The sequence below is a fragment of the Electrophorus electricus genome, unplaced genomic scaffold (assembly GCF_041902795.1).
Source record: "Electrophorus electricus isolate QZ-2024a unplaced genomic scaffold, ASM4190279v1 Scaffold29, whole genome shotgun sequence".
NCBI lineage: Eukaryota > Metazoa > Chordata > Actinopteri > Gymnotiformes > Gymnotidae > Electrophorus > Electrophorus electricus.
In genome coordinates, this window is record NW_027658572.1 from 1,879,868 (window position 1) to 1,905,137 (window position 25,270).

Here is a 25,270-nt window from a genome sequence, read left to right on the forward strand (position 1 = left end):
TGTGAAAAAGGTAAAGAACAGAGTTTCAAAGTAAAGATTCTTCTTATAATGCATTCCCTTTTAGTCTAAAACACAATCTCTTGCACTGAAGCAGTGTTTAAGTTGAATATAAAGCTGTTTCATAGTGAGAAAAAGGTAAAGAACAAAGTTTCAAAGTAAAGATTCTTCTTATAATGTATTCCCTTTTAGTCTAAAACACAATCTGCCCTGAAACAGTGTTTAAGGTGAATACAAAGCTGTTACATAGTGTGAAAAAGGTAAAGAACAGAGTTTCAAAGTAAAGATTCTTCTTATAATGCATTCCCTTTTACTCTAAAACACAATCTCTTGCACTGAAGCAGTGTTTAAGTTGAATATAAAGCTGTTTCATAGTGAGAAAAAGGTAAAGAACAAAGTTTCAAAGTAAAGATTCTTCTTATAATGTATTCCCTTTTAGTCTAAAACACAATCTGCCCTGAAACAGTGTTTAAGGTGAATACAAAGCTGTTACATAGTGTGAAAAAGGTAAAGAACAGAGTTTCAAAGTAAAGATTCTTCTTATAATGCATTCCCTTTTAGTCTAAAACACAATCTCTTGCACTGAAGCAGTGTTTAAGTTGAATATAAAGCTGTTTCATAGTGAGAAAAAGGTAAAGAACAAAGTTTCAAAGTAAAGATTCTTCTTATAATGTATTCCCTTTTAGTCTAAAACACAATCTGCCCTGAAACAGTGTTTAAGGTGAATACAAAGCTGTTTCATAGTGTGAAAAAGGTAAAAAACAGAGTTTCAAAGTAAAGATTCTTCTTATAATGCAGTCTATTTTAGTCTAAAACACAATCTCTTGCCCTGAAACAGTGTTTAAGGTGAATACAAAGCTGTTTCATAGTGTGAAAAAGGTAAAGAACAGAGTTTCAAAGTAAAGATTCTTCTTATAATGCATTACCTTTTAGTCTAAAACACAATCTCTTGCCCTGAAACAGTGTTTAAGGTGAATACAAAGCTGTTTCATAGTGTGAAAAAGGTAAAGAACAGAGTTTCAAAGTAAAGATTCTTCTTATAATGCATTCCCTTTTAGTCTAAAACACAATCTCTTGCCCTGAAGCAGTGTTTAAGTTGAATATAAAGCTGTTTCATAGTGAGAAAAAGGTAAAGAACAGAGTTTCAAAGTAAAGATTCTTCTTAAAATGTATTCCCTTTTAGTCTAAAACACAATCTGCCCTGAAACAGTGTTTAAGGTGAATACAAAGCTGTTACATAGTGTGAAAAAGGTAAAGAACAGAGTTTCAAAGTAAAGATTCTTCTTATAATGCATTCCCTTTTAGTCTAAAACACAATCTCTTGCACTGAAGCAGTGTTTAAGTTGAATATAAAGCTGTTTCATAGTGAGAAAAAGGTAAAGAACAAAGTTTCAAAGTAAAGATTCTTCTTATAATGTATTCCCTTTTAGTCTAAAACACAATCTGCCCTGAAACAGTGTTTAAGGTGAATACAAAGCTGTTACATAGTGTGAAAAAGGTAAAGAACAGAGTTTCAAAGTAAAGATTCTTCTTATAATGCATTCCCTTTTAGTCTAAAACACAATCTCTTGCAATGAAGCAGTGTTTAAGTTGAATATAAAGCTGTTTCATAGTGAGAAAAAGGTAAAGAACAAAGTTTCAAAGTAAAGATTCTTCTTATAATGTATTCCCTTTTAGTCTAAAACACAATCTGCCCTGAAACAGTGTTTAAGGTGAATACAAAGCTGTTACATAGTGTGAAAAAGGTAAAGAACAGAGTTTCAAAGTAAAGATTCTTCTTATAATGCATTCCCTTTTAGTCTAAAACACAATCTCTTGCACTGAAGCAGTGTTTAAGTTGAATATAAAGCTGTTTCATAGTGAGAAAAAGGTAAAGAACAAAGTTTCAAAGTAAAGATTCTTCTTATAATGTATTCCCTTTTAGTCTAAAACACAATCTGCCCTGAAACAGTGTTTAAGGTGAATACAAAGCTGTTACATAGTGTGAAAAAGGTAAAGAACAGAGTTTCAAAGTAAAGATTCTTCTTATAATGCAGTCTATTTTAGTCTAAAACACAATCTCTTGCCCTGAAACAGTGTTTAAGGTGAATATAAAGCTGTTTCATAGTGAGAAAAAGGTAAAGAACAAAGTTTCAAAGTAAAGATTCTTCTTATAATGTATTCCCTTTTAGTCTAAAACACAATCTGCCCTGAAACAGTGTTTAAGGTGAATACAAAGCTGTTACATAGTGTGAAAAAGGTAAAGAACAGAGTTTCAAAGTAAAGATTCTTCTTATAATGCATTCCCTTTTAGTCTAAAACACAATCTCTTGCACTGAAGCAGTGTTTAAGTTGAATATAAAGCTGTTTCATAGTGAGAAAAAGGTAAAGAACAAAGTTTCAAAGTAAAGATTCTTCTTATAATGTATTCCCTTTTAGTCTAAAACACAATCTGCCCTGAAACAGTGTTTAAGGTGAATACAAAGCTGTTACATAGTGTGAAAAAGGTAAAGAACAGAGTTTCAAAGTAAAGATTCTTCTTATAATGCAGTCTATTTTAGTCTAAAACACAATCTCTTGCCCTGAAACAGTGTTTAAGGTGAATACAAAGCTGTTTCATAGTGAGAAAAAGGTAAAGAACAGAGTTTCAAAGTAAAGATTCTTCTTACAATGCATTCCCTTTTAGTCTAAAACACAATCTCTTGCCCTGAAACAGTGTTTAAGGTGAATACAAAGCTGTTTCATAGTGTGAAAAAGGTAAAGAACAGAGTTTCAAAGTAAAGATTCTTCTTATAATGCATTCCCTTTTAGTCTAAAACACAATCTCTTGCCCTGAAACAGTGTTTAAGGTGAATACAAAGCTGTTTCATAGTGAGAAAAAGGTAAAGAACAGAGTTTCAAAGTAAAGATTCTTCTTACAATGCATTCCCTTTTAGTCTAAAACACAATCTCTTGCCCTGAAACAGTGTTTAAGGTGAATACAAAGCTGTTTCATATTGTTTAAAAGGTAAAGAACAGAGTTTCAAAGTAAATATTCTTCTTATAATGCATTCCCTTTTAGTTGTTCAGTTTGGTTAAAAACAATATTTCTTACTCTGAAACTATGTATAAGCCAATTATAATGCGTGGAAACGTTGCCTCCTTCTGGTTAGAGGTGTAAAAACAGAGTTGCAATTACTTTCAAGGGTCACATTAGAACCATGTTAAAACAACTTGTTCTCCCCTGGATAAACTCTTTTCACTTGAAATATGTGTTTTCTTAGGATATTGTAAGTTATTCAGTTTGGTTAAAAACAAGATGTCTTGCTCTGAAATGGTGTATAAGCTGATTACAATGCATAGAAGCCCTGCTTCTTTTTGGTTAGAAGTGTACAAACAGAATTGCAATTACTTTAATTGGTCATATTACAAACAACTTGATCTTCCCTTGTTATAAACTCTTTTCATTTGAAATATGTGTTTTCTTAACATATTGTAAGTTATTCAGTTTGGTTAAAAACAAGATGTCTAGCTCTGAAACAGTGTTTAAGTTGAATACAAAGCTGTTTCAAAGCTGTTTCATGAAACAAAGCTGTTACATAGTGTGAAAAAGGTAAAGAACAGAGTTTCAAAGTAAAGATTCTTCTTATAATGCATTCCCTTTTAGTCTAAAACACAATCTCTTGCCCTGAAGCAGTGTTTAAGTTGAATATAAAGCTGTTTCATAGTGAGAAAAAGGTAAAGAACAGAGTTTCAAAGTAAAGATTCTTCTTATAATGTATTCCCTTTTAGTCTAAAACACAATCTGCCCTGAAACAGTGTTTAAGGTGAATACAAAGCTGTTACATAGTGTGAAAAAGGTAAAGAACAGAGTTTCAAAGTAAAGATTCTTCTTACAATGCATTCCCTTTTAGTCTAAAACACAATCTCTTGCCCTGAAACAGTGTTTAAGGTGAATACAAAGCTGTTTCATAGTGTGAAAAAGGTAAAGAACAGAGTTTCAAAGTAAAGATTCTTCTTATAATGCAGTCTATTTTAGTCTAAAACACAATCTCTTGCCCTGAAACAGTGTTTAAGTTGAATATAAAGCTGTTTCATAGTGTGAAAAAGGTAAAGAACAGAGTTTCAAAGTAAAGATTCTTCTTATAATGCATTCCCTTTTAGTCTAAAACACAATCTCTTGCACTGAAGCAGTGTTTAAGTTGAATATAAAGCTGTTTCATAGTGAGAAAAAGGTAAAGAACAGAGTTTCAAAGTAAAGATTCTTCTTATAATGCAGTCTATTTTAGTCTAAAACACAATCTTTTGCCCTGAAACAGTGTTTAAGGCGAATACAAAGCTGTTTCATAGTGTGAAAAAGGTAAAGAACAGAGTTTCAAAGTAAAGATTCTTCTTACAATGCATTCCCTTTTAGTCTAAAACACAATATCTTGCCCTGAAACAGTGTTTAAGGTGAATACAAAGCTGTTTCATAGTGTGAAAAAGGTAAAAAACAGAGTTTCAAAGTAAAGATTCTTCTTATAATGCATTCCCTTTTAGTCTAAAACACAATCTCTTGCCCTGAAGCAGTGTTTAAGTTGAATATAAAGCTGTTTCATAGTGAGAAAAAGGTAAAGAACAGAGTTTCAAAGTAAAGATTCTTCTTATAATGTATTCCCTTTTAGTCTAAAACACAATCTGCCCTGAAACAGTGTTTAAGGTGAATACAAAGCTGTTTCATAGTGTGAAAAAGGTAAAGAACAGAGTTTCAAAGTAAAGATTCTTCTTATAATGCATTCCCTTTTACTCTAAAACACAATCTCTTGCACTGAAGCAGTGTTTAAGTTGAATATAAAGCTGTTTCATAGTGAGAAAAAGGTAAAGAACAAAGTTTCAAAGTAAAGATTCTTCTTATAATGTATTCCCTTTTAGTCTAAAACACAATCTGCCCTGAAACAGTGTTTAAGGTGAATACAAAGCTGTTACATAGTGTGAAAAAGGTAAAGAACAGAGTTTCAAAGTAAAGATTCTTCTTATAATGCATTCCCTTTTAGTCTAAAACACAATCTCTTGCCCTGAAACAGTGTTTAAGGTGAATACAAAGCTGTTACATAGTGTGAAAAAGGTAAAGAACAGAGTTTCAAAGTAAAGATTCTTCTTATAATGCATTCCCTTTTAGTCTAAAACACAATCTCTTGCACTGAAGCAGTGTTTAAGTTGAATATAAAGCTGTTTCATAGTGAGAAAAAGGTAAAGAACAAAGTTTCAAAGTAAAGATTCTTCTTATAATGTATTCCCTTTTAGTCTAAAACACAATCTGCCCTGAAACAGTGTTTAAGGTGAATACAAAGCTGTTACATAGTGTGAAAAAGGTAAAGAACAGAGTTTCAAAGTAAAGATTCTTCTTATAATGCATTCCCTTTTAGTCTAAAACACAATCTCTTGCACTGAAGCAGTGTTTAAGTTGAATATAAAGCTGTTTCATAGTGAGAAAAAGGTAAAGAACAAAGTTTCAAAGTAAAGATTCTTCTTATAATGTATTCCCTTTTAGTCTAAAACACAATCTGCCCTGAAACAGTGTTTAAGGTGAATACAAAGCTGTTACATAGTGTGAAAAAGGTAAAGAACAGAGTTTCAAAGTAAAGATTCTTCTTATAATGCATTCCCTTTTAGTCTAAAACACAATCTCTTGCCCTGAAACAGTGTTTAAGGTGAATACAAAGCTGTTTCATATTGTTTAAAAGGTAAAGAACAGAGTTTCAAAGTAAATATTCTTCTTATAATGCATTCCCTTTTAGTTGTTCAGTTTGGTTAAAAACAATATTTCTTACTCTGAAACTATGTATAAGCCAATTATAATGCGTGGAAACGTTGCCTCCTTCTGGTTAGAGGTGTAAAAACAGAGTTGCAATTACTTTCAAGGGTCACATTAGAACCATGTTAAAACAACTTGTTCTCCCCTGGATAAACTCTTTTCACTTGAAATATGTGTTTTCTTAGGATATTGTAAGTTATTCAGTTTGGTTAAAAACAAGATGTCTTGCTCTGAAATGGTGTATAAGCTGATTACAATGCATAGAAGCCCTGCTTCTTTTTGGTTAGAAGTGTACAAACAGAATTGCAATTACTTTAATTGGTCATATTACAAACAACTTGATCTTCCCTTGTTATAAACTCTTTTCATTTGAAATATGTGTTTTCTTAACATATTGTAAGTTATTCAGTTTGGTTAAAAACAAGATGTCTAGCTCTGAAACAGTGTTTAAGTTGAATACAAAGCTGTTTCAAAGCTGTTTCATGAAACAAAGCTGTTACATAGTGTGAAAAAGGTAAAGAACAGAGTTTCAAAGTAAAGATTCTTCTTATAATGCATTCCCTTTTAGTCTAAAACACAATCTCTTGCCCTGAAGCAGTGTTTAAGTTGAATATAAAGCTGTTTCATAGTGAGAAAAAGGTAAAGAACAGAGTTTCAAAGTAAAGATTCTTCTTATAATGTATTCCCTTTTAGTCTAAAACACAATCTGCCCTGAAACAGTGTTTAAGGTGAATACAAAGCTGTTACATAGTGTGAAAAAGGTAAAGAACAGAGTTTCAAAGTAAAGATTCTTCTTACAATGCATTCCCTTTTAGTCTAAAACACAATCTCTTGCCCTGAAACAGTGTTTAAGGTGAATACAAAGCTGTTTCATAGTGTGAAAAAGGTAAAGAACAGAGTTTCAAAGTAAAGATTCTTCTTATAATGCAGTCTATTTTAGTCTAAAACACAATCTCTTGCCCTGAAACAGTGTTTAAGTTGAATATAAAGCTGTTTCATAGTGTGAAAAAGGTAAAGAACAGAGTTTCAAAGTAAAGATTCTTCTTATAATGCATTCCCTTTTAGTCTAAAACACAATCTCTTGCACTGAAGCAGTGTTTAAGTTGAATATAAAGCTGTTTCATAGTGAGAAAAAGGTAAAGAACAGAGTTTCAAAGTAAAGATTCTTCTTATAATGCAGTCTATTTTAGTCTAAAACACAATCTTTTGCCCTGAAACAGTGTTTAAGGCGAATACAAAGCTGTTTCATAGTGTGAAAAAGGTAAAGAACAGAGTTTCAAAGTAAAGATTCTTCTTACAATGCATTCCCGTTTAGTCTAAAACACAATATCTTGCCCTGAAACAGTGTTTAAGGTGAATACAAAGCTGTTTCATAGTGTGAAAAAGGTAAAAAACAGAGTTTCAAAGTAAAGATTCTTCTTATAATGCATTCCCTTTTAGTCTAAAACACAATCTCTTGCCCTGAAACAGTGTTTAAGGTGAATACAAAGCTGTTTCATAGTGTGAAAAAGGTAAAGAACAGAGTTTCAAAGTAAAGATTCTTCTTATAATGCATTCCCTTTTAGTCTAAAACACAATCTCTTGCCCTGAAGCAGTGTTTAAGTTGAATATAAAGCTGTTTCATAGTGAGAAAAAGGTAAAGAACAGAGTTTCAAAGTAAAGATTCTTCTTAAAATGTATTCCCTTTTAGTCTAAAACACAATCTGCCCTGAAACAGTGTTTAAGGTGAATACAAAGCTGTTACATAGTGTGAAAAAGGTAAAGAACAGAGTTTCAAAGTAAAGATTCTTCTTATAATGCATTCCCTTTTAGTCTAAAACACAATCTCTTGCACTGAAGCAGTGTTTAAGTTGAATATAAAGCTGTTTCATAGTGAGAAAAAGGTAAAGAACAAAGTTTCAAAGTAAAGATTCTTCTTATAATGTATTCCCTTTTAGTCTAAAACACAATCTGCCCTGAAACAGTGTTTAAGGTGAATACAAAGCGTGAAAAAGGTAAAGAACAGAGTTTCAAAGTAAAGATTCTTCTTATAATGCATTCCCTTTTACTCTAAAACACAATCTCTTGCACTGAAGCAGTGTTTAAGTTGAATATAAAGCTGTTTCATAGTGAGAAAAAGGTAAAGAACAAAGTTTCAAAGTAAAGATTCTTCTTATAATGTATTCCCTTTTAGTCTAAAACACAATCTGCCCTGAAACAGTGTTTAAGGTGAATACAAAGCTGTTACATAGTGTGAAAAAGGTAAAGAACAGAGTTTCAAAGTAAAGATTCTTCTTATAATGCATTCCCTTTTAGTCTAAAACACAATGTCTTGCACTGAAGCAGTGTTTAAGTTGAATATAAAGCTGTTTCATAGTGAGAAAAAGGTAAAGAACAAAGTTTCAAAGTAAAGATTCTTCTTATAATGTATTCCCTTTTAGTCTAAAACACAATCTGCCCTGAAACAGTGTTTAAGGTGAATACAAAGCTGTTACATAGTGTGAAAAAGGTAAAGAACAGAGTTTCAAAGTAAAGATTCTTCTTATAATGCAGTCTATTTTAGTCTAAAACACAATCTCTTGCCCTGAAACAGTGTTTAAGGTGAATACAAAGCTGTTTCATAGTGTGAAAAAGGTAAAGAACAGAGTTTCAAAGTAAAGATTCTTCTTATAATGCATTCCCTTTTAGTCTAAAACACAATCTCTTGCCCTGAAACAGTGTTTAAGGTGAATACAAAGCTGTTTCATAGTGAGAAAAAGGTAAAGAACAGAGTTTCAAAGTAAAGATTCTTCTTACAATGCATTCCCTTTTAGTCTAAAACACAATCTCTTGCCCTGAAACAGTGTTTAAGGTGAATACAAAGCTGTTTCATAGTGTGAAAAAGGTAAAGAACAGAGTTTCAAAGTAAAGATTCTTCTTATAATGCATTCCCTTTTAGTCTAAAACACAATCTCTTGCCCTGAAACAGTGTTTAAGGTGAATACAAAGCTGTTTCATAGTGAGAAAAAGGTAAAGAACAGAGTTTCAAAGTAAAGATTCTTCTTACAATGCATTCCCTTTTAGTCTAAAACACAATCTCTTGCCCTGAAACAGTGTTTAAGGTGAATACAAAGCTGTTTCATATTGTTTAAAAGGTAAAGAACAGAGTTTCAAAGTAAACATTCTTCTTATAATGCATTCCCTTTTAGTTGTTCAGTTTGGTTAAAAACAATATTTCTTACTCTGAAACTATGTATAAGCCAATTATAATGCGTGGAAACGTTGCCTCCTTGTGGTTAGAGGTGTAAAAACAGAGTTGCAATTACTTTCAAGGGTCACATTAGAACCATGTTAAAACAACTTGTTCTCCCCTGGATAAACTCTTTTCACTTGAAATATGTGTTTTCTTAGGATATTGTAAGTTATTCAGTTTGGTTAAAAACAAGATGTCTTGCTCTGAAATGGTGTATAAGCTGATTACAATGCATAGAAGCCCTGCTTCTTTTTGGTTAGAAGTGTACAAACAGAATTGCAATTACTTTAATTGGTCATATTACAAACAACTTGATCTCCCCTTGTTATAAACTCTTTTCATTTGAAATATGTGTTTTCTTAACATATTGTAAGTTATTCAGTTTGGTTAAAAACAAGATGTCTAGCTCTGAAACAGTGTTTAAGTTGAATACAAAGCTGTTTCATGAAACAAAGCTGTTACATAGTGTGAAAAAGGTAAAGAACAGAGTTTCAAAGTAAAGATTCTTCTTATAATGCATTCCCTTTTAGTCTAAAACACAATCTCTTGCCCTGAAACAGTGTTTAAGGTGAATACAAAGCTGTTTCATAGTGTGAAAAAGGTAAAGAACAGAGTTTCAAAGTAAAGATTCTTCTTATAATGCATTAACTTTTAGTCTAAAACACAATCTCTTGCCCTGAAACAGTGTTTAAGGTGAATACAAAGCTGTTTCATAGTCTGAAAAAGGTAAAAAACAGAGTTTCAAAGTAAAGATTCTTCTTATAATGCATTCCCTTTTAGTCTAAAACACAATCTCTTGCCCTGAAGCAGTGTTTAAGTTGAATATAAAGCTGTTTCATAGTGAGAAAAAGGTAAAGAACAGAGTTTCAAAGTAAAGATTCTTCTTATAATGTATTCCCTTTTAGTCTAAAACACAATCTGCCCTGAAACAGTGTTTAAGGTGAATACAAAGCTGTTTCATAGTGTGAAAAAGGTAAAGAACAGAGTTTCAAAGTAAAGATTCTTCTTATAATGCATTCCCTTTTACTCTAAAACACAATCTCTTGCACTGAAGCAGTGTTTAAGTTGAATATAAAGCTGTTTCATAGTGAGAAAAAGGTAAAGAACAAAGTTTCAAAGTAAAGATTCTTCTTATAATGTATTCCCTTTTAGTCTAAAACACAATCTGCCCTGAAACAGTGTTTAAGGTGAATACAAAGCTGTTACATAGTGTGAAAAAGGTAAAGAACAGAGTTTCAAAGTAAAGATTCTTCTTATAATGCATTCCCTTTTAGTCTAAAACACAATCTCTTGCCCTGAAACAGTGTTTAAGGTGAATACAAAGCTGTTTCATAATGAGAAAAAGGTAAAGAACAGAGTTTCAAAGTAAAGAGTCGTCTTACAATGCATTCCCTTTTAGTCTAAAACACAATCTCTTGCCCTGAAACAGTGTTTAAGGTGAATACAAAGCTGTTACATAGTGTGAAAAAGGTAAAGAACAGAGTTTCAAAGTAAAGATTCTTCTTATAATGCATTCCCTTTTAGTCTAAAACACAATCTCTTGCACTGAAGCAGTGTTTAAGTTGAATATAAAGCTGTTTCATAGTGAGAAAAAGGTAAAGAACAAAGTTTCAAAGTAAAGATTCTTCTTATAATGTATTCCCTTTTAGTCTAAAACACAATCTGCCCTGAAACAGTGTTTAAGGTGAATACAAAGCTGTTACATAGTGTGAAAAAGGTAAAGAACAGAGTTTCAAAGTAAAGATTCTTCTTATAATGCATTCCCTTTTAGTCTAAAACACAATCTCTTGCACTGAAGCAGTGTTTAAGTTGAATATAAAGCTGTTTCATAGTGAGAAAAAGGTAAAGAACAGAGTTTCAAAGTAAAGATTCTTCTTAAAATGTATTCCCTTTTAGTCTAAAACACAATCTGCCCTGAAACAGTGTTTAAGGTGAATACAAAGCTGTTACATAGTGTGAAAAAGGTAAAGAACAGAGTTTCAAAGTAAAGATTCTTCTTATAATGCATTCCCTTTTAGTCTAAAACACAATCTCTTGCACTGAAGCAGTGTTTAAGTTGAATATAAAGCTGTTTCATAGTGAGAAAAAGGTAAAGAACAAAGTTTCAAAGTAAAGATTCTTCTTAAAATGTATTCCCTTTTAGTCTAAAACACAATCTGCCCTGAAACAGTGTTTAAGGTGAATACAAAGCTGTTACATAGTGTGAAAAAGGTAAAGAACAGAGTTTCAAAGTAAAGATTCTTCTTATAATGCATTCCCTTTTACTCTAAAACACAATCTCTTGCACTGAAGCAGTGTTTAAGTTGAATATAAAGCTGTTTCATAGTGAGAAAAAGGTAAAGAACAAAGTTTCAAAGTAAAGATTCTTCTTATAATGTATTCCCTTTTAGTCTAAAACACAATCTGCCCTGAAACAGTGTTTAAGGTGAATACAAAGCTGTTACATAGTGAGAAAAAGGTAAAGAACAGAGTTTCAAAGTAAAGATTCTTCTTACAATGCATTCCCTTTTAGTCTAAAACACAATATCTTGCCCTGAAACAGTGTTTAAGGTGAATACAAAGCTGTTTCATAGTGTGAAAAAGGTAAAAAACAGAGTTTCAAAGTAAAGATTCTTCTTATAATGCATTCCCTTTTAGTCTAAAACACAATCTCTTGCCCTGAAACAGTGTTTAAGGTGAATACAAAGCTGTTTCATAGTGTGAAAAAGGTAAAGAACAGAGTTTCAAAGTAAAGATTCTTCTTATAATGCATTACCTTTTAGTCTAAAACACAATCTCTTGCACTGAAACAGTGTTTAAGGTGAATACAAAGCTGTTTCATAGTGTGAAAAAGGTAAAAAACAGAGTTTCAAAGTAAAGATTCTTCTTATAATGCAGTCTATTTTAGTCTAAAACACAATCTCTTGCCCTGAAACAGTGTTTAAGGTGAATACAAAGCTGTTTCATAGTGTGAAAAAGGTAAAGAACAGATTTTCAAAGTAAAGATTCTTCTTATAATGCATTACCTTTTAGTCTAAAACACAATCTCTTGCCCTGAAACAGTGTTTAAGGTGAATACAAAGCTGTTTCATAGTGTGAAAAAGGTAAAGAACAGAGTTTCAAAGTAAAGATTCTTCTTATAATGCATTCCCTTTTAGTCTAAAACACAATCTCTTGCCCTGAAGCAGTGTTTAAGTTGAATATAAAGCTGTTTCATAGTGAGAAAAAGGTAAAGAACAGAGTTTCAAAGTAAAGATTCTTCTTAAAATGTATTCCCTTTTAGTCTAAAACACAATCTGCCCTGAAACAGTGTTTAAGGTGAATACAAAGCTGTTACATAGTGTGAAAAAGGTAAAGAACAGAGTTTCAAAGTAAAGATTCTTCTTATAATGCATTCCCTTTTAGTCTAAAACACAATCTCTTGCACTGAAGCAGTGTTTAAGTTGAATATAAAGCTGTTTCATAGTGAGAAAAAGGTAAAGAACAAAGTTTCAAAGTAAAGATTCTTCTTATAATGTATTCCCTTTTAGTCTAAAACACAATCTGCCCTGAAACAGTGTTTAAGGTGAATACAAAGCTGTTACATAGTGTGAAAAAGGTAAAGAACAGAGTTTCAAAGTAAAGATTCTTCTTATAATGCATTCCCTTTTACTCTAAAACACAATCTCTTGCACTGAAGCAGTGTTTAAGTTGAATATAAAGCTGTTTCATAGTGAGAAAAAGGTAAAGAACAAAGTTTCAAAGTAAAGATTCTTCTTATAATGTATTCCCTTTTAGTCTAAAACACAATCTGCCCTGAAACAGTGTTTAAGGTGAATACAAAGCTGTTACATAGTGAGAAAAAGGTAAAGAACAGAGTTTCAAAGTAAAGATTCTTCTTATAATGTATTCCCTTTTAGTCTAAAACACAATCTGCCCTGAAACAGTGTTTAAGGTGAATACAAAGCTGTTACATAGTGTGAAAAAGGTAAAGAACAGAGTTTCAAAGTAAAGATTCTTCTTACAATGCATTCCCTTTTAGTCTAAAACACAATCTCTTGCCCTGAAACAGTGTTTAAGGTGAATACAAAGCTGTTTCATAGTGTGAAAAAGGTAAAGAACAGAGTTTCAAAGTAAAGATTCTTCTTATAATGCAGTCTATTTTAGTCTAAAACACAATCTCTTGCCCTGAAACAGTGTTTAAGTTGAATATAAAGCTGTTTCATAGTGTGAAAAAGGTAAAGAACAGAGTTTCAAAGTAAAGATTCTTCTTATAATGCATTCCCTTTTAGTCTAAAACACAATCTCTTGCACTGAAGCAGTGTTTAAGTTGAATATAAAGCTGTTTCATAGTGAGAAAAAGGTAAAGAACAGAGTTTCAAAGTAAAGATTCTTCTTATAATGCATTCCCTTTTAGTCTAAAACACAATCTCTTGCCCTGAAACAGTGTTTAAGTTGAATACAAAGCTGTTTCATAGTGAGAAAAAGGTAAAGAACAGAGTTTCAAAGTAAAGATTCTTCTTATAATGCAGTCTATTTTAGTCTAAAACACAATCTTTTGCCCTGAAACAGTGTTTAAGGCGAATACAAAGCTGTTTCATAGTGTGAAAAAGGTAAAGAACAGAGTTTCAAAGTAAAGATTCTTCTGACAATGCATTCCCTTTTAGTCTAAAACACAATCTCTTGCCCTGAAGCAGTGTTTAAGTTGAATATAAAGCTGTTTCATAGTGAGAAAAAGGTAAAGAACAGAGTTTCAAAGTAAAGATTCTTCTTATAATGCAGTCTATTTTAGTCTAAAACACAATCTCTTGCCCTTAAACAGTGTTTAAGGTGAATACAAAGCTATTTCATAGTGTGAAAAAGGTAAAGAACAGAGTTTCAAAGTAAAGATTCTTCTTATAATGCATTCCCTTTTAGTCTAAAACACAATCTCTTGCCCTGAAACAGTGTTTAAGGTGAATACAAAGCTGTTTCATAGTGTGAAAAAGGTAAAGAACAGAGTTTCAAAGTAAACATTCTTCTTATAATGCATTCCCTTTTAGTTGTTCAGTTTGGTTAAAAACAATATTTCTTACTCTGAAACTATGTATAAGCCAATTATAATGCGTGGAAACGTTGCCTCCTTGTGGTTAGAGGTGTAAAAACAGAGTTACAATTACTTTCAAGGGTCACATTAGAACCATGTTAAAACAACTTTTTCTCCCCTGGATAAACTCTTTTCACTTGAAATATGTGTTTTCTTAGGATATTGTAAGTTATTCAGTTTGGTTAAAAACAAGATGTCTTGCTCTGAAATGGTGTATAAGCTGATTACAATGCATAGAAGCCCTGCTTCTTTTTGGTTAGAAGTGTACAAACAGAATTGCAATTACTTTAATTGGTCATATTACAAACAACTTGATCTCCCCTTGTTATAAACTCTTTTCATTTGAAATATGTGTTTTCTTAACATATTGTAAGTTATTCAGTTTGGTTAAAAACAAGATGTCTAGCTCTGAAACAGTGTTTAAGTTGAATACAAAGCTGTTTCAAAGCTGTTTCATGAAACAAAGCTGTTACATAGTGTGAAAAAGGTAAAGAACAGAGTTTCAAAGTAAAGATTCTTCTTATAATGCATTCCCTTTTAGTCTAAAACACAATCTCTTGCCCTGAAACAGTGTTTAAGGTGAATACAAAGCTGTTTCATATTGTTTAAAAGGTAAAGAACAGAGTTTCAAAGTAAAGATTCTTCTTATAATGCATTCCCTTTTAGTCTAAAACACAATCTCTTGCACTGAAGCAGTGTTTAAGTTGAATATAAAGCTGTTTCATAGTGAGAAAAAGGTAAAGAACAGAGTTTCAAAGTAAAGATTCTTCTTATAATGCATTCCCTTTTAGTCTAAAACACAATCTCTTGCCCTGAAACAGTGTTTAAGTTGAATACAAAGCTGTTTCATAGTGAGAAAAAGGTAAAGAACAGAGTTTCAAAGTAAAGATTCTTCTTATAATGCAGTCTATTTTAGTCTAAAACACAATCTTTTGCCCTGAAACAGTGTTTAAGGCGAATACAAAGCTGTTTCATAGTGTGAAAAAGGTAAAGAACAGAGTTTCAAAGTAAAGATTCTTCTGACAATGCATTCCCTTTTAGTCTAAAACACAATATCTTGCCCTGAAGCAGTGTTTAAGTTGAATATAAAGCTGTTTCATAGTGAGAAAAAGGTAAAGAACAGAGTTTCAAAGTAAAGATTCTTCTTATAATGCAGTCTATTTTAGTCTAAAACACAATCTTTTGCCCTGAAACAGTGTTTAAGGCGAATACAAAGCTGTTTCATAGTGTGAAAAAGGTAAAGAACAGAGTTTCAAAGTAAAGATTCTTCTTACAATGCATTCCCTTTTAGTCTAAAACACAATATCTTGCCCTGAAACAGTGTTTAAGGTGAATACAAAGCTGTTTCATAGTGTGAAAAAGGTAAAGAACAGAGTTTCAAAGTAAAGATTCTTCTTATAATGCATTACCTTTTAGTCTAAAACACAATCTCTTGCACTGAAACAGTGTTTAAGGTGAATACAAAGCTGTTTCATAGTGTGAAAAAGGTAAAAAACAGAGTTTCAAAGTAAAGATTCTTCTTATAATGCAGTCTATTTTAGTCTAAAACACAATCTCTTGCCCTGAAACAGTGTTTAAGGTGAATACAAAGCTGTTTCATAGTGTGAAAAAGGTAAAGAACAGATTTTCAAAGTAAAGATTCTTCTTATAATGCATGACCTTTTAGTCTAAAACACAATCTCTTGCCCTGAAACAGTGTTTAAGGTGAATACAAAGCTGTTTCATAGTGTGAAAAAGGTAAAGAACAGAGTTTCAAAGTAAAGATTCTTCTTATAATGCATTCCCTTTTAGTCTAAAACACAATCTCTTGCCCTGAAGCAGTGTTTAAGTTGAATATAAAGCTGTTTCATAGTGAGAAAAAGGTAAAGAACAGAGTTTCAAAGTAAAGATTCTTCTTAAAATGTATTCCCTTTTAGTCTAAAACACAATCTGCCCTGAAACAGTGTTTAATGTGAATACAAAGCTGTTACATAGTGTGAAAAAGGTAAAGAACAGAGTTTCAAAGTAAAGATTCTTCTTATAATGCATTCCCTTTTAGTCTAAAACACAATCTCTTGCACTGAAGCAGTGTTTAAGTTGAATATAAAGCTGTTTCATAGTGAGAAAAAGGTAAAGAACAAAGTTTCAAAGTAAAGATTCTTCTTATAATGTATTCCCTTTTAGTCTAAAACACAATCTGCCCTGAAACAGTGTTTAAGGTGAATACAAAGCTGTTACATAGTGTGAAAAAGGTAAAGAACAGAGTTTCAAAGTAAAGATTCTTCTTATAATGCATTCCCTTTTACTCTAAAACACAATCTCTTGCACTGAAGCAGTGTTTAAGTTGAATATAAAGCTGTTTCATAGTGAGAAAAAGGTAAAGAACAAAGTTTCAAAGTAAAGATTCTTCTTATAATGTATTCCCTTTTAGTCTAAAACACAATCTGCCCTGAAACAGTGTTTAAGGTGAATACAAAGCTGTTACATAGTGAGAAAAAGGTAAAGAACAGAGTTTCAAAGTAAAGATTCTTCTTATAATGTATTCCCTTTTAGTCTAAAACACAATCTGCCCTGAAACAGTGTTTAAGGTGAATACAAAGCTGTTACATAGTGTGAAAAAGGTAAAGAACAGAGTTTCAAAGTAAAGATTCTTCTTACAATGCATTCCCTTTTAGTCTAAAACACAATCTCTTGCCCTGAAACAGTGTTTAAGGTGAATACAAAGCTGTTTCATAGTGTGAAAAAGGTAAAGAACAGAGTTTCAAAGTAAAGATTCTTCTTATAATGCAGTCTATTTTAGTCTAAAACACAATCTCTTGCCCTGAAACAGTGTTTAAGTTGAATATAAAGCTGTTTCATAGTGTGAAAAAGGTAAAGAACAGAGTTTCAAAGTAAAGATTCTTCTTATAATGCATTCCCTTTTAGTCTAAAACACAATCTCTTGCACTGAAGCAGTGTTTAAGTTGAATATAAAGCTGTTTCATAGTGAGAAAAAGGTAAAGAACAGAGTTTCAAAGTAAAGATTCTTCTTATAATGCATTCCCTTTTAGTCTAAAACACAATCTCTTGCCCTGAAACAGTGTTTAAGTTGAATACAAAGCTGTTTCATAGTGAGAAAAAGGTAAAGAACAGAGTTTCAAAGTAAAGATTCTTCTTATAATGCAGTCTATTTTAGTCTAAAACACAATCTTTTGCCCTGAAACAGTGTTTAAGGCGAATACAAAGCTGTTTCATAGTGTGAAAAAGGTAAAGAACAGAGTTTCAAAGTAAAGATTCTTCTGACAATGCATTCCCTTTTAGTCTAAAACACAATATCTTGCCCTGAAGCAGTGTTTAAGTTGAATATAAAGCTGTTTCATAGTGAGAAAAAGGTAAAGAACAGAGTTTCAAAGTAAAGATTCTTCTTATAATGCAGTCTATTTTAGTCTAAAACACAATCTTTTGCCCTGAAACAGTGTTTAAGGCGAATACAAAGCTGTTTCATAGTGTGAAAAAGGTAAAGAACAGAGTTTCAAAGTAAAGATTCTTCTTACAATGCATTCCCTTTTAGTCTAAAACACAATATCTTGCCCTGAAACAGTGTTTAAGGTGAATACAAAGCTGTTTCATAGTGTGAAAAAGGTAAAAAACAGAGTTTCAAAGTAAAGATTCTTCTTATAATGCATTCCCTTTTAGTCTAAAACACAATCTCTTGCCCTGAAACAGTGTTTAAGGTGAATACAAAGCTGTTTCATAGTGTGAAAAAGGTAAAGAACAGAGTTTCAAAGTAAAGATTCTTCTTATAATGCATTACCTTTTAGTCTAAAACACAATCTCTTGCACTGAAACAGTGTTTAAGGTGAATACAAAGCTGTTTCATAGTGTGAAAAAGGTAAAAAACAGAGTTTCAAAGTAAAGATTCTTCTTATAATGCAGTCTATTTTAGTCTAAAACACAATCTCTTGCCCTGAAACAGTGTTTAAGGTGAATACAAAGCTGTTTCATAGTGTGAAAAAGGTAAAGAACAGAGTTTCAAAGTAAAGATTCTTCTTATAATGCATTACCTTTTAGTCTAAAACACAATCTCTTGCCCTGAAACAGTGTTTAAGGTGAATACAAAGCTGTTTCATAGTGTGAAAAAGGTAAAGAACAGAGTTTCAAAGTAAAGATTCTTCTTATAATGCATTCCCTTTTAGTCTAAAACACAATCTCTTGCCCTGAAGCAGTGTTTAAGTTGAATATAAAGCTGTTTCATAGTGAGAAAAAGGTAAAGAACAGAGTTTCAAAGTAAAGATTCTTCTTAAAATGTATTCCCTTTTAGTCTAAAACACAATCTGCCCTGAAACAGTGTTTAAGGTGAATACAAAGCTGTTACATAGTGTGAAAAAGGTAAAGAACAGAGTTTCAAAGTAAAGATTCTTCTTATAATGCATTCCCTTTTAGTCTAAAACACAATCTCTTGCACTGAAGCAGTGTTTAAGTTGAATATAAAGCTGTTTCATAGTGAGAAAAAGGTAAAGAACAAAGTTTCAAAGTAAAGATTCTTCTTATAATGTATTCCCTTTTAGTCTAAAACACAATCTGCCCTGAAACAGTGTTTAAGGTGAATACAAAGCTGTTACATAGTGTGAAAAAGGTAAAGAACAGAGTTTCAAAGTAAAGATTCTTCTTATAATGCATTCCCTTTTACTCTAAAACACAATCTCTTGCACTGAAGCAGTGTTTAAGTTGAATATAAAGCTGTTTCATAGTGAGAAAAAGGTAAAGAACAAAGTTTCAAAGTAAAGATTCTTCTTATAATGTATTCCCTTTTAGTCTAAAACACAATCTGCCCTGAAACAGTGTTTAAGGTGAATACAAAGCTGTTACATAGTGTGAAAAAGGTAAAGAACAGAGTTTCAAAGTAAAGATTCTTCTTATAATGCATTCCCTTTTAGTCTAAAACACAATCTCTTGCACTGAAGCAGTGTTTAAGTTGAATATAAAGCTGTTTCATAGTGAGAAAAAGGTAAAGAACAAAGTTTCAAAGTAAAGATTCTTCTTATAATGTATTCCCTTTTAGTCTAAAACACAATCTGCCCTGAAACAGTGTTTAAGGTGAATACAAAGCTGTTACATAGTGTGAAAAAGGTAAAGAACAGAGTTTCAAAGTAAAGATTCTTCTTATAATGCATTCCCTTTTAGTCTAAAACACAATCTCTTGCCCTGAAGCAGTGTTTAAGTTGAATATAAAGCTGTTTCATAGTGAGAAAAAGGTAAAGAACAGAGTTTCAAAGTAAAGATTCTTCTTATAATGCAGTCTATTTTAGTCTAAAACACAATCTCTTGCCCTTAAACAGTGTTTAAGGTGAATACAAAGCTATTTCATAGTGTGAAAAAGGTAAAGAACAGAGTTTCAAAGTAAAGATTCTTCTTATAATGCATTCCCTTTTAGTCTAAAACACAATCTCTTGCCCTGAAACAGTGTTTAAGTTGAATACAAAGCTGTTTCATAGTGAGAAAAAGGTAAAGAACAGAGTTTCAAAGTAAAGATTCTTCTTATAATGCAGTCTATTTTAGTCTAAAACACAATCTTTTGCCCTGAAACAGTGTTTAAGGCGAATACAAAGCTGTTTCATAGTGTGAAAAAGGTAAAGAACAGAGTTTCAAAGTAAAGATTCTTCTGACAATGCATTCCCTTTTAGTCTAAAACACAATATCTTGCCCTGAAGCAGTGTTTAAGTTGAATATAAAGCTGTTTCATAGTGAGAAAAAGGTAAAGAACAGAGTTTCAAAGTAAAGATTCTTCTTATAATGCAGTCTATTTTAGTCTAAAACACAATCTTTTGCCCTGAAACAGTGTTTAAGGCGAATACAAAGCTGTTTCATAGTGTGAAAAAGGTAAAGAACAGAGTTTCAAAGTAAAGATTCTTCTTACAATGCATTCCCTTTTAGTCTAAAACACAATATCTTGCCCTGAAACAGTGTTTAAGGTGAATACAAAGCTGTTTCATAGTGTGAAAAAGGTAAAAAACAGAGTTTCAAAGTAAAGATTCTTCTTATAATGCATTCCCTTTTAGTCTAAAACACAATCTCTTGCCCTGAAACAGTGTTTAAGGTGAATACAAAGCTGTTTCATATTGTTTAAAAGGTAAAGAACAGAGTTTCAAAGTAAAGATTCTTCTTATAATGCATTCCCTTTTAGTCTAAAACACAATCTCTTGCACTGAAGCAGTGTTTAAGTTGAATATAAAGCTGTTTCATAGTGAGAAAAAGGTAAAGAACAGAGTTTCAAAGTAAAGATTCTTCTTATAATGCATTCCCTTTTAGTCTAAAACACAATCTCTTGCCCTGAAACAGTGTTAAAGTTGAATACAAAGCTGTTTCATAGTGAGAAAAAGGTAAAGAACAGAGTTTCAAAGTAAAGATTCTTCTTATAATGCAGTCTATTTTAGTCTAAAACACAATCTTTTGCCCTGAAACAGTGTTTAAGGCGAATACAAAGCTGTTTCATAGTGTGAAAAAGGTAAAGAACAGAGTTTCAAAGTAAAGATTCTTCTGACAATGCATTCCCTTTTAGTCTAAAACACAATATCTTGCCCTGAAGCAGTGTTTAAGTTGAATATAAAGCTGTTTCATAGTGAGAAAAAGGTAAAGAACAGAGTTTCAAAGTAAAGATTCTTCTTATAATGCAGTCTATTTTAGTCTAAAACACAATCTTTTGCCCTGAAACAGTGTTTAAGGCGAATACAAAGCTGTTTCATAGTGTGAAAAAGGTAAAGAACAGAGTTTCAAAGTAAAGATTCTTCTTACAATGCATTCCCTTTTAGTCTAAAACACAATATCTTGCCCTGAAACAGTGTTTAAGGTGAATACAAAGCTGTTTCATAGTGTGAAAAAGGTAAAAAACAGAGTTTCAAAGTAAAGATTCTTCTTATAATGCATTCCCTTTTAGTCTAAAACACAATCTCTTGCCCTGAAACAGTGTTTAAGGTGAATACAAAGCTGTTTCATAGTGTGAAAAAGGTAAAGAACAGAGTTTCAAAGTAAAGATTCTTCTTATAATGCATTACCTTTTAGTCTAAAACACAATCTCTTGCACTGAAACAGTGTTTAAGGTGAATACAAAGCTGTTTCATAGTGTGAAAAAGGTAAAAAACAGAGTTTCAAAGTAAAGATTCTTCTTATAATGTATTCCCTTTTAGTCTAAAACACAATCTGCCCTGAAACAGTGTTTAAGGTGAATACAAAGCTGTTTCATAGTGTGAAAAAGGTAAAGAACAGAGTTTCAAAGTAAAGATTCTTCTTACAATGCATTCCCTTTTAGTCTAAAACACAATATCTTGCCCTGAAACAGTGTTTAAGGTGAATACAAAGCTGTTTCATAGTGTGAAAAAGGTAAAAAACAGAGTTTCAAAGTAAAGATTCTTATTATAATGCATTCCCTTTTAGTCTAAAACACAATCTCTTGCCCTGAAACAGTGTTTAAGGTGAATACAAAGCTGTTTCATAGTGTGAAAAAGGTAAAGAACAGAGTTTCAAAGTAAAGATTCTTCTTATAATGCATTACCTTTTAGTCTAAAACACAATCTCTTGCACTGAAACAGTGTTTAAGGTGAATACAAAGCTGTTTCATAGTGTGAAAAAGGTAAAAAACAGAGTTTCAAAGTAAAGATTCTTCTTATAATGCAGTCTATTTTAGTCTAAAACACAATCTCTTGCCCTGAAACAGTGTTTAAGGTGAATACAAAGCTGTTTCATAGTGTGAAAAAGGTAAAGAACAGAGTTTCAAAGTAAAGATTCTTCTTATAATGCATTACCTTTTAGTCTAAAACACAATCTCTTGCCCTGAAACAGTGTTTAAGGTGAATACAAAGCTGTTTCATAGTGTGAAAAAGGTAAAGAACAGAGTTTCAAAGTAAAGATTCTTCTTATAATGCATTCCCTTTTAGTCTAAAACACAATCTCTTGCCCTGAAGCAGTGTTTAAGTTGAATATAAAGCTGTTTCATAGTGAGAAAAAGGTAAAGAACAGAGTTTCAAAGTAAAGATTCTTCTTATAATGCATTACCTTTTAGTCTAAAACACAATCTCTTGCCCTGAAACAGTGTTTAAGGTGAATACAAAGCTGTTTCATAGTGTGAAAAAGGTAAAGAACAGAGTTTCAAAGTAAAGATTCTTCTTATAATGCATTCCCTTTTAGTCTAAAACACAATCTCTTGCCCTGAAGCAGTGTTTAAGTTGAATATAAAGCTGTTTCATAGTGAGAAAAAGGTAAAGAACAGAGTTTCAAAGTAAAGATTCTTCTTAAAATGTATTCCCTTTTAGTCTAAAACACAATCTGCCCTGAAACAGTGTTTAAGGTGAATACAAAGCTGTTACATAGTGTGAAAAAGGTAAAGAACAGAGTTTCAAAGTAAAGATTCTTCTTATAATGCATTCCCTTTTAGTCTAAAACACAATCTCTTGCACTGAAGCAGTGTTTAAGTTGAATATAAAGCTGTTTCATAGTGAGAAAAAGGTAAAGAACAAAGTTTCAAAGCAAAGATTCTTCTTATAATGTATTCCCTTTTAGTCTAAAACACAATCTGCCCTGAAACAGTGTTTAAGGTGAATACAAAGCTGTTACATAGTGTGAAAAAGGTAAAGAACAGAGTTTCAAAGTAAAGATTCTTCTTATAATGCATTAACTTTTAGTCTAAAACACAATCTCTTGCCCTGAAACAGTGTTTAAGGTGAATACAAAGCTGTTTCATAGTGTGAAAAAGGTAAAGAACAGAGTTTCAAAGTAAAGATTCTTCTTATAATGCATTAACTTTTAGTCTAAAACACAATCTCTTGCCCTGAAACAGTGTTTAAGGTGAATACAAAGCTGTTTCATATTGTTTAAAAGGTAAAGAACAGAGTTTCAAAGTAAACATTCTTCTTATAATGCATTCCCTTTTAGTTGTTCAGTTTGGTTAAAAACAATATTTCTTACTCTGAAACTATGTATAAGCCAATTATAATGCGTGGAAACGTTGCCTCCTTGTGGTTAGAGGTGTAAAAACAGAGTTGCAATTACTTTCAAGGGTCACATTAGAACCATGTTAAAACAACTTGTTCTCCCCTGGATAAACTCTTTTCACTTGAAATATGTGTTTTCTTAGGATATTGTAAGTTATTCAGTTTGGTTAAAAACAAGATGTCTTGCTCTGAAATGGTGTATAAGCTGATTACAATGCATATAAGCCCTGCTTCTTTTTGGTTAGAAGTGTACAAACAGAATTGCAATTACTTTAATTGGTCATATTACAAACAACTTGATCTCCCCTTGTTATAAACTCTTTTCATTTGAAATATGTGTTTTCTTAACATATTGTAAGTTATTCAGTTTGGTTAAAAACAAGATGTCTAGCTCTGAAACAGTGTTTAAGTTGAATACAAAGCTGTTTCAAAGCTGTTTCATGAAACAAAGCTGTTACATAGTGTGAAAAAGGTAAAGAACAGAGTTTCAAAGTAAAGATTCTTCTTATAATGCATTCCCTTTTAGTCTAAAACACAATCTCTTGCCCTGAAGCAGTGTTTAAGTTGAATATAAAGCTGTTTCAGAGTGAGAAAAAGGTAAAGAACAGAGTTTCAAAGTAAAGATTCTTCTTAAAATGTATTCCCTTTTAGTCTAAAACACAATCTGCCCTGAAACAGTGTTTAAGGTGAATACAAAGCTGTTTCATAGTGTGAAAAAGGTAAAGAACAGAGTTTCAAAGTAAAGATTCTTCTTATAATGCAGTCTATTTTAGTCTAAAACACAATCTCTTGCCCTTAAACAGTGTTTAAGGTGAATACAAAGCTATTTCATAGTGTGAAAAAGGTAAAGAACAGAGTTTCAAAGTAAAGATTCTTCTTATAATGCATTCCCTTTTAGTCTAAAACACAATCTCTTGCCCTGAAACAGTGTTTAAGGTGAATACAAAGCTGTTTCATAGTGTGAAAAAGGTAAAGAACAGAGTTTCAAAGTAAACATTCTTCTTATAATGCATTCCCTTTTAGTTGTTCAGTTTGGTTAAAAACAATATTTCTTACTCTGAAACTATGTATAAGCCAATTATAATGCGTGGAAACGTTGCCTCCTTGTGGTTAGAGGTGTAAAAACAGAGTTACAATTACTTTCAAGGGTCACATTAGAACCATGTTAAAACAACTTTTTCTCCCCTGGATAAACTCTTTTCACTTGAAATATGTGTTTTCTTAGGATATTGTAAGTTATTCAGTTTGGTTAAAAACAAGATGTCTTGCTCTGAAATGGTGTATAAGCTGATTACAATGCATAGAAGCCCTGCTTCTTTTTGGTTAGAAGTGTACAAACAGAATTGCAATTACTTTAATTGGTCATATTACAAACAACTTGATCTCCCCTTGTTATAAACTCTTTTCATTTGAAATATGTGTTTTCTTAACATATTGTAAGTTATTCAGTTTGGTTAAAAACAAGATGTCTAGCTCTGAAACAGTGTTTAAGTTGAATACAAAGCTGTTTCAAAGCTGTTTCATGAAACAAAGCTGTTACATAGTGTGAAAAAGGTAAAGAACAGAGTTTCAAAGTAAAGATTCTTCTTATAATGCATTCCCTTTTAGTCTAAAACACAATCTCTTGCCCTGAAACAGTGTTTAAGGTGAATACAAAGCTGTTTCATATTGTTTAAAAGGTAAAGAACAGAGTTTCAAAGTAAAGATTCTTCTTATAATGCATTCCCTTTTAGTCTAAAACACAATCTCTTGCACTGAAGCAGTGTTTAAGTTGAATATAAAGCTGTTTCATAGTGAGAAAAAGGTAAAGAACAGAGTTTCAAAGTAAAGATTCTTCTTATAATGCATTCCCTTTTAGTCTAAAACACAATCTCTTGCCCTGAAACAGTGTTTAAGTTGAATACAAAGCTGTTTCATAGTGAGAAAAAGGTAAAGAACAGAGTTTCAAAGTAAAGATTCTTCTTATAATGCAGTCTATTTTAGTCTAAAACACAATCTTTTGCCCTGAAACAGTGTTTAAGGCGAATACAAAGCTGTTTCATAGTGTGAAAAAGGTAAAGAACAGAGTTTCAAAGTAAAGATTCTTCTGACAATGCATTCCCTTTTAGTCTAAAACACAATATCTTGCCCTGAAGCAGTGTTTAAGTTGAATATAAAGCTGTTTCATAGTGAGAAAAAGGTAAAGAACAGAGTTTCAAAGTAAAGATTCTTCTTATAATGCAGTCTATTTTAGTCTAAAACACAATCTTTTGCCCTGAAACAGTGTTTAAGGCGAATACAAAGCTGTTTCATAGTGTGAAAAAGGTAAAGAACAGAGTTTCAAA